The sequence below is a fragment of the Petaurus breviceps genome, unplaced genomic scaffold, assembly GCF_028583685.1.
Source record: "Petaurus breviceps papuanus isolate PSGF00001 unplaced genomic scaffold, PetGlider_PUasm1.0 90792, whole genome shotgun sequence".
Classification (NCBI taxonomy): Eukaryota; Metazoa; Chordata; class Mammalia; order Diprotodontia; family Petauridae; genus Petaurus; species Petaurus breviceps.
In genome coordinates, this window is record NW_027187347.1 from 4,747,853 (window position 1) to 4,756,788 (window position 8,936).

Genomic DNA, 8,936 nt, shown 5'->3' on the forward strand with positions numbered 1-8,936 from the left:
AGATGGCCTGGGTTCCACTACCACTTATGCTGCTTTCTGGTAGTATGACGTTAGGCAAATCACTTAATTTTTTTTGTTTTCTTTTTTAAAGGATACTTCAATCTGTATTCAGGTGTTCTTTCTCAAGGATGGAAAAGATTTTTCATCATAAGTCCTTCAAAGTTGTCTTGGATCTTTGTATTTCTAAGAATAGCTAAGTCATTCACGACTGATCATCCTACAATGTTGCTATTATTTTGTACACAGTATATTCCACTTTGTATCTGCCTATGAAAGTCTTTCCAGATTTTTCTGAGAGCATCCTGCTTATAATTTCATACAGCACAGAATAACATTTCATCAAACCACATACCACAACTTGTTCAGCCATTCTCCAGTTGATGGGGATCCCCTCAATTTCTAATTTTTTTGCCCCCAGAATAGAGCTACTACAAATATTTTTCACATATACTCTTTTCCCTTTTGGGATACAGACCTAGTAGTGGTATTGTTAGGTCAAAGGGTCTGCATGGTTTTATAGCCCTTTAGGCAAAGCTCCAAATTGTTCTACAGAATGGTTGAATCAATTCACAACTCTATCACCAGTGTAATAATGCCTCATTTTCCCCACAACCCTGCCACCACTTGTCATTTACCCTTTTCTGTCCTATTAGACAATCTAATAGCTGTGATATAGTACCTGAGAATTATTTTAATTTGCATTTTTCCAACCAATAAGTTAGTTATAGTATTTTTTATATGGCTATAGGTAGCCATATAAACTGATCATATCTTTTGATCATTTATCAATTAGGGAATGGCTCTTATTTTTATAGATTTGAGTCAGTTCTCTATATATTTGAGAAATGAGGGCAATTGGGGAATGGCTCTTATTTTTATAGATTTGACTCAGTTCTCTATATATTTGAGAAATTAGGGTTTTATCAGAGATACTAGCTCCAAAATTTTTTTCACAGTTACTGTTACTAGCTATATTTCCTTCCATCCTATCCCTATACCTAATATATTCTATTTTCTCTCTCTTTACATCCTGTCTCTTCTCAAAAGTGTTTTGCTTCTGACTACTCTCTACCACAATCTGTTCTCCCTTCTATCACCCCAATCCCTCTTCTTTTATGACTTTCCCCTCTTACTTTCCTGTAAGGTAAAATAGATTTTTATGCCCATTTGTGTGGGTTATTCCCTCTTTGAGCCAATTCTGATGAGAGTAAATTTCACTCACTCCCCCTTACCTCCCCCTTCGTTGTAAAAGCTTTTTCTTTCCTTTTTTATGTGAGATAATTTAACACATTATACCTCTCCCTTTCTTTTTCTCCCATTATATTCCTCTCTCCTTAATTTTATTTTTGAGGTATCATCCCTTCATATTCAACTCACACCTGTACCTTTCTCTGTTTTTCTTTTTCTGTGTGTGTGTGTATATATATATATACACACACACTCCTTCTAACCTAATAATTGAGAAAGGTCTTATGAGTTATAAATATCATCTTCCTATGTAGACATGTAAAAACAGTTTAACATTATTAAGTCCCTTATGATTTCCCTTTCCTGTTTCCCTTTTTATGCTTCTCTTGAGTCTTGTATTTGAAAGTCAAATTTTCTATTCACCTCTGTTCTTTTCATCAAGAACAATTGAAAGTCCTCTATCTCCTTAAATGTCCATTTTTCCCTGAATGATTATACTCAGTTTTGCTAGGTGGTGATTCTTGGTTGTAATCCTAGTTCCTTGATCCTCTGGAATACCATATTCCAAGCCCTTCAGTCCTTCAGTGTAGAAGCTGCCAAATCTTATGTTATCTTGACCTGTGGTTCCATGATACTTGAATTGTTTCTTTCTGGCTTCTTGAATATTTTCTCCTTGACCTTGAAACTCTGGAATTTGGCTATAATGTTTTTTGGCAGTTTCCATTCTGAGATCTCTTTTAGGAGTGATGGGTGGATTTTTTTTTCAGTTTCTATTTTACCTTCTGTTTCTAAAATATCAGGGCAATTTTCTTTGCTAATTTCTTGAAAGGTGATGTCTAGGCTTTTTTTTTTTTTTGTCATGGCTTCCAATCAGTCCCATAATTTTTAAATGCTCTCTCTTGGATCTATTTTCCAGGTTAGTTGTTTTTCCAATGAGATATTTCACATAATCTTCTATTTTTTCATTCTTTTGGTTTTGTTTTATCATTTCTTGATTTCTCATAAAGTCATTAGCTTCCATTTGCTCCATTCTAATTTTTAAGGAATTATTTTCTTCATTGAACTTTTGGACATCCTTTTCCATTTGGCCAATACTGCTTTTTAATGCATTCTTCTCCTCATTGGCTTTTTGTACCTCTTTTAATATTTGGCCTAGTCTGTTTTGTAAAATGTTATTTTCTTCAGTACTTTTTTGTGTCTCCTTTACCAAAATTTTGACTCATTTTTTTTGTGATTTTCTTGCATCACTCTTGTTTCTCTTCTCAATTATTTCTCTACCTCTCTTACTTGATTTTCAAAATCCTTTTTGAGCTGTTCATGTCCTGAGACCAATTCATATTTTTTCTTGGAGGCTTTGGATGTAGGAACTTTGACTTTGTTGTCTTCTTCTGAGTGTATGTTTTGATATTCCTTATCACTTAATAAAATAATAAATACAAAATAATTAATAACAAAAATAATAAATAACTTTCTGTAGTCAGAGGTTTTTTTTTAATTTTGGTTGCTCATTTTCCCAGTCTATTGCATGAATTTTAACTCTTTGTTAAAGTAGGGCTCTGCTTCTAGGATGGAGTGCACACTGTCCCAAGCTTCAAAGGTTTTGTGGAGTTGTTTTCAGACACTTCTAGAGACCTGTAAGTTTTCAGTTCTTCTAAGGTGGTATGATCTAAGGAGAGGTATTTACTACTTTCCTGGCTTGTTATCTGGTCTATGTGTTATCACAAGCACTCTTTTCTGCCCTAGAACTGGGGTCCCCTCTTCACTATGTTTGCAAGTACTTTACAAATATAGACCAAGCCCAAAACCCTTGGTAGAGGACTCTCTCTTCCTTAGTGGAGCTTGCACCATGGATACCAGGAGGTACCTGCAGCTGGGGCAGGAGCCATTGGAGTACAGCCCACAGCTCCATGGGAGTTGCTGAAATCAGTATCCCATGGCTGTACCAGTGGGATGTGTTAACAGAAAACTATGGTCTCTGGCCTTCAGGATAGCCTTTGTCAGCTTCTTATGCCGCTTCCTACAGACACCTGTGTATGGGGCATGGAACATGACACCTGTGTGAGCACAGACAAACTGTTCCAAGACCTTCACATTGCTAAAGTCCACATGGAGCTTCTGATCACAGAAGATAGGGCAAGGGTCCCCAGCAACTTTGTTCCCTCGAATGCATGTCTTACAGGTTTGCTGTGCTGGGATGCCACCTTTGCGGTTTCATTGATAGCCCAAACTGGACATGAGCCATATCCAGCCAGGTATTCTTCAGTTTCCAGATATTCCCAGGGTGCATCCTGATAGATGGAGACAGCAATGGAAGATTCTTCTTCAGGGAGAGCTTTGGTGCATAGATCTTGGGGAGTAGCCTGCACCCAGTGGACCCCTCTGACAAGTGTGAGACCTGAGAGTTGTCTAAGCAGAAGAGTTAGGAGAGAGGTTGCCATCTTGGTATATGGTTAAGGGAGAAGAGGGCTCACTATAATTTCTTATGTCACAATATCCCACTGTGTTCATATAAAAGGGTTTTATTTTTTAAATTACAAACATTTGCAGATTGCCTCCACTATGTGAAAGGTCTCTTATAACAAAATAAAGCAAGTGAATGAAAACTAACAACAGTGGCCTCATCTGATAGTACAATAAGTATTCTACACCTGTAGCACAACTTCACCTCTCTATTAAAATAAATAGAAATTTGGTTTTTTCTCCATCCTATCCCTACCCCCACTGCATTGAAAAAGAAAAATACATTTTTGTTTTGCTTTTTGGAGGGGGGAAGATAGGGCAATTGGGATTAAGTGACTTGCCCAAGGTCACACGGCTAGGTTTTGTGTATGTGTGTTAAGTGTGTGAGACCAGATTTGAACTCACGTCCTCCTGACTCCAGGGCCAGTGCTCTATTCACTGTGCCACCTAGCCACCCCTAAAAATGCATTCTTTATAACAAATTGCATAAAACAAATTCACTCAACTTCTGTATACAAAATATATGTCTCATTGTGTACTCTTAATCAGTCATCCCTCAGAAATGATAATGTTTTTCATCATTGGTGGTCCAGAATCATGAGTGCTCATTAAGTTGGTTTCAATTCTTAAAGCTTTCAAAGTTGTTGTTTTAAGTAGTGTGGCTATAGTATAAAGTATATATATTTTGTTCTTCTGGTGCTACTTACTTCACTCTGCATCAGTTCATATAAGTCTTTCAGACACTCTCCAATTGATGAAAATGCCCTTAGTTTCCAGTTTTTTTTACCACTTCAAAAACTGCTGCAATAAGGATTTATGTATATCTTGTTGCTTTTCTTTGTTGTTTGATATTTTTGGTTTTATAGGACTAGTAGTGGTATCATTGGGTCAAAGGATAGGCAGAGTTTAATAACTTTGGAGATTTCCATAATGGCTTGACTATTTCATAGCTTTACCAACAGTGCATTAATATGCCTGCTTTCCCTCATTTGTCATTTTCCAACTTTGCCAATTTGATTCATGTAAGATGGAATCTCAGAGTTGGTTTAATTTACATTTCTCCAGTTAGTAGTGATTTAGAGCATTTTTCTCCCAAATAGCTTTTGATAGCTTGTACTTCTTTTGAAAACTGACTGTTCATATTCTTTGACTATCAGTTTGGCATCATATATATGTATATATATATGTTAATACACACATATATACACATATATGCACATACATTCACATATATAAATGATATATACATATATTTCTATGAAAGAGTATTAATTTCATTCTCAAGGAAGGATAGCACTTGTAGTTACATTAGAAGAAGCAATATGTTGTTTTATACATGTAATTGAACAAGTTTTAGAAATATGGAAAACAGATTTTATGGTAAGCATTATAGCAGTCAAAATTTTGTTTACTCTGTCATTCCATGAAACAGAAACTTTGGGGAAGATATCCGTGTACTTTCCCAAACAGCCAAAGAAAAAAATTGCCAGGAAACATAAATTTCCTGGTTCTAGCCTTACATAGGCTACAACTCAGCATAACCTCTCCAACATATGGTAGCCTTATAAAGTTTACACTATGGAAGTCTATGAAAGTATGTGGTCAAATGCTAAGTGTTTCTGAGGATTGGGCTATCTAGTAGTGCCAAATTTAAGAACTTAGAATTCAGCCTTTGGGATTCTAAGGAATAGAAAACGATTTCTTAGACTGTTTCATCCTAGAAAGTTTCCTTATTAGTTATTATTATTAGTAATAATAATACATTATTATTCCTTATATTATTAGTAATAATAATACATTATTATTTATATTATTCAAGTTTGAGAGTTTAAGGATCCTGAGGAGAGATTCTTAGACAACTTGATTCTTGGTGAGGGTACATATTCTGTTGTTGGGGGAATAGCAACAAGGGACTAAAGCCACAGTGTGGAAGATAATAGTAGCTGGACTTTGCAGTTTGCTATTATAGTGAAATATGAGGACAGTTTGGGTCTGATGGGTTGGGGAGTTGACTAAGAAGGAGACCCAAAAATGATTCCCTTCTGGAGAGGGTTCCAAAATGAAGGGTAGTACTATGAATTGTGTAAGACAGGGATTCAGTAGCTATGAGAAAGAGCAACTCCCCAGAACATTGTGATATTTTCTCACTGATAGCCACAAGTTCAGTTGTCTCCTGTAGAAGAGTCCAAAACATGGGATAGTACTATAGTGGGGGAATTTAGGACCCTATTGAAAAGAGGGACACCTGAAAGAGAATCGAATATTATATTGATATTTATGGACTATTAGGAGTTTTCCCTCTTACATTTTTATGGGGGTGTTGCCTCGAGTGCATATATAGGAGGCAAGGACCCTCATTTACCCATATTTGTGGAAATTGAGCTATGTCATATTTTAAAGTATCACAGAGTGATCACTGAGTGGGAAGATGCTTAGCTGAAGTGATAATGATATTTTTGTGTCATTACTCAAATAGGATTTGGCCCATGTCAGGGTAAAGCTAGAGAGATCCACACTACAACTTATATTGGATGAAGATGTATATTCTATATAACTTGGCAAAGTAGCAGGTAAAACATATCTTCCATGGCCAGACACAATGTAATGGAAATGACTGAGAGAGATAGAAAGATCCCAACCATGAAATTCTGACAACATAAACACAAATGATAATAAGAAAGAAAAGAGGAAGGTATCTAAAGAAATCCATGTAGCCACAGAGATAACTTTCTGGCAAACTTAGATTTATTTATTTAAAAATGTTTTTTTTTTTTTAACAATATTCCTTTTTTTTCTAACATTACTATAACATCTCAAAAACTCCCCTCCCACTCACCCTTGAATCTACCTCTTGTAACTAGTTAGTGTAGTTAAATAAAACATATCAAAATATTGCTCATGTCTGACCAGGTATGCCTCATTCTACACTTGTAGCCCTTCTGTTCTCTCCTGAGAGGTAAGAGTCATACATGCTTCATCATCATTTCTCCGCAGTCACCATCTTTCACTACTTCTTTTTTATTATGGCCATTGTATAAGATTGTCTTTTGGTTCTGCTCACATTGATTAGCTTATATTTAAAAGGACATGAATAAAAACTAGAAACAGGGGGACATAACTAAGAATACATAGAAAATAAAGGAAAAAAATTAAGAATAATTTCAAAAAGTTTAAAGACCAGAATCAGTCAGTCATAAGTCAATGAAGATTTATTAATCATTGACTATGTGCCAGGCACTGTGCACTAGTATACAGAATGAAACCATTCCTACCTGCAAAGAGCTGACACTATAATGAATGAATTAAAGATTTTTTAAAAAATGTATTTCACTACCAAGGATATTATTAAATATTTTCATAGCAAGGAAAAAAAAAGGAAAGGAATAAGACCATTTACTTTTGGGAATTGATGTAATGTTAAAAGATGACGGAATGAAAGCATAACTATCTAAGTACTATTTTGCTTCTATATTTCTCACAGAAAATTATCCTTAAATTGGAGAGAGTGGAACAAACACCATTAAGAGGAAATTGAAAGTTGATATAGGTGAGATATTGAGAGAGCACTGGGCCATTTTAAATTAATTCATGTCTTCAGAGCTGGCTAAATCATATTCTAGGCCACCAAAAGAACTTGCAGGTGTGATCACACAACTTCTGTTAGTGACCTTCAAGGTACTGTAGATAATAGGAGAGGTACCAGAAGGCTGGAGATGGGAAATGTTGCCTTAATTTGGAAAAGAATAACTGGAAGTTACAGACCAGCAAATCTTAAGAAACATGCTTGATGGTTTGTGAGCATTTAGTAAAAACCAAAAAGAAAACAAAAAATGGGGATCACTCAAAGTCAGCATGAGCTCATGAAGAAACAAGTCCTGCTAGACCAGCTCCACTCTTTAAAAAAGAGTAGTTTTAATAGCCTAATAGAACATGGCATCTGTATTAGAGTATTTAAAGGGCTGTCATGAGAAAGAACAATTGCACTTGTTTTCCTTAGTTCCAAAGAGCAAAACCAGATGTGGAAGCTACAGAAAAGCAGATTTCAACCCTATAAAAGGAAAACAAAAAAAATTCCTAACATTTAGAATCCTTCAAAGACAGAATAGGCTGTTCTGAAAAGTAAGTACTCCATCATTCAAAGTCTTCAGGCTGATTCTAAATGCCAGACTATTTGCAGAAATTTACAGGGATTTCTTACTTAGGTAAAGGATAGATATTATGGAGAACATAGGGGAAAGATCAAGGAAGGTGTCATGGAGAAGGTGTCATTTGAGCAAATCTTAAATGATAGATATGATGTCAATAAGTACAAAAGATTGAGGAGGGCTCTCCACAAGTACAGAACATCATGACAGATGTGGGAAGGCATAGGAACAGAAAATAATTGATGGTTCAACTTGATGAGAACATTGGTAACTGTGAGGAAGAAATTGAGAATAGCAAAAGAGGATAATAAATATGGCAAATAGAGTAACAATTATAGACCCTGAACAGGTGGTGAAGTACGAAAATTAAAAGACAAAAGGACTGACTAGAGACCATCCTTCCTGTGTAGCACTCAAACTCAGCTTCTTCTGCAGATTGGAATTGTAGACGTGGCAGACACCAGCTCCTCCCATGGGATGACCACCATGTCTCCCCTCTTCCCTCCTTAGCAGAGGCAGCTAAGCAGAAATCTGAGGCAACTAGGTGAAACAGTGGGATGCACAGTCAATAGAGCACTGATACTGGAATTAGAAAGACCCGAGTTCAAATGTGACTCTGGCACTTACTAACTCTTTGACCCTGGTCAAATCAAATCATTTCACCTGTTTGCCTCAATTTTCCCCACAATAAAATAGGGATAATAATAACATCTACCTCTCAGGTTTGTTTGTGAGGATCAGATGAGATAATGTTTGTAAAGTGTTTAGCACAGTGCCTGGCATATGACAGATGCTTAATAAATTTCCTTCCCTTTCTTCCTTCCTCATTTTTTTTTTATGAGAATTGCCCAAATTCCCTGATTGCAGTGCATGAAAAACCTTCCCCTCTATGTCTGAAGACTTATCTCATGTTAGTTTTTTTCTTATGCCTTACTGGTAAGACCTACATATCCTATAATGTTTTGTGGCTAGCCAGCACTTTCCCTGGTATTGTTAAATTCTCATTGGTGGCAGTTGGTCATCTCTTGATCTTGGTGATCTCAAGGAATGTGGATCCCTTCTTCACAGTGATAGCTCCCCTTCCTTCCTTCCTTCTTTCCTTCCTTCCTTCCTTCCTTCCTTCCTTCCTTCCTTCCTTCCTTC

At 36.2% G+C, this 8,936-nt stretch overlaps 1 pseudogene; it reads right to left on the minus strand.

Annotated features, from left to right (window-relative positions):
- Positions 1 to 3,017: 3,017 nt before the first annotated feature.
- On the minus strand, positions 3,018 to 3,626 carry LOC138147437 (small ribosomal subunit protein mS40 pseudogene; annotated as a pseudogene).
- Positions 3,627 to 8,936: the final 5,310 nt, after the last annotated feature.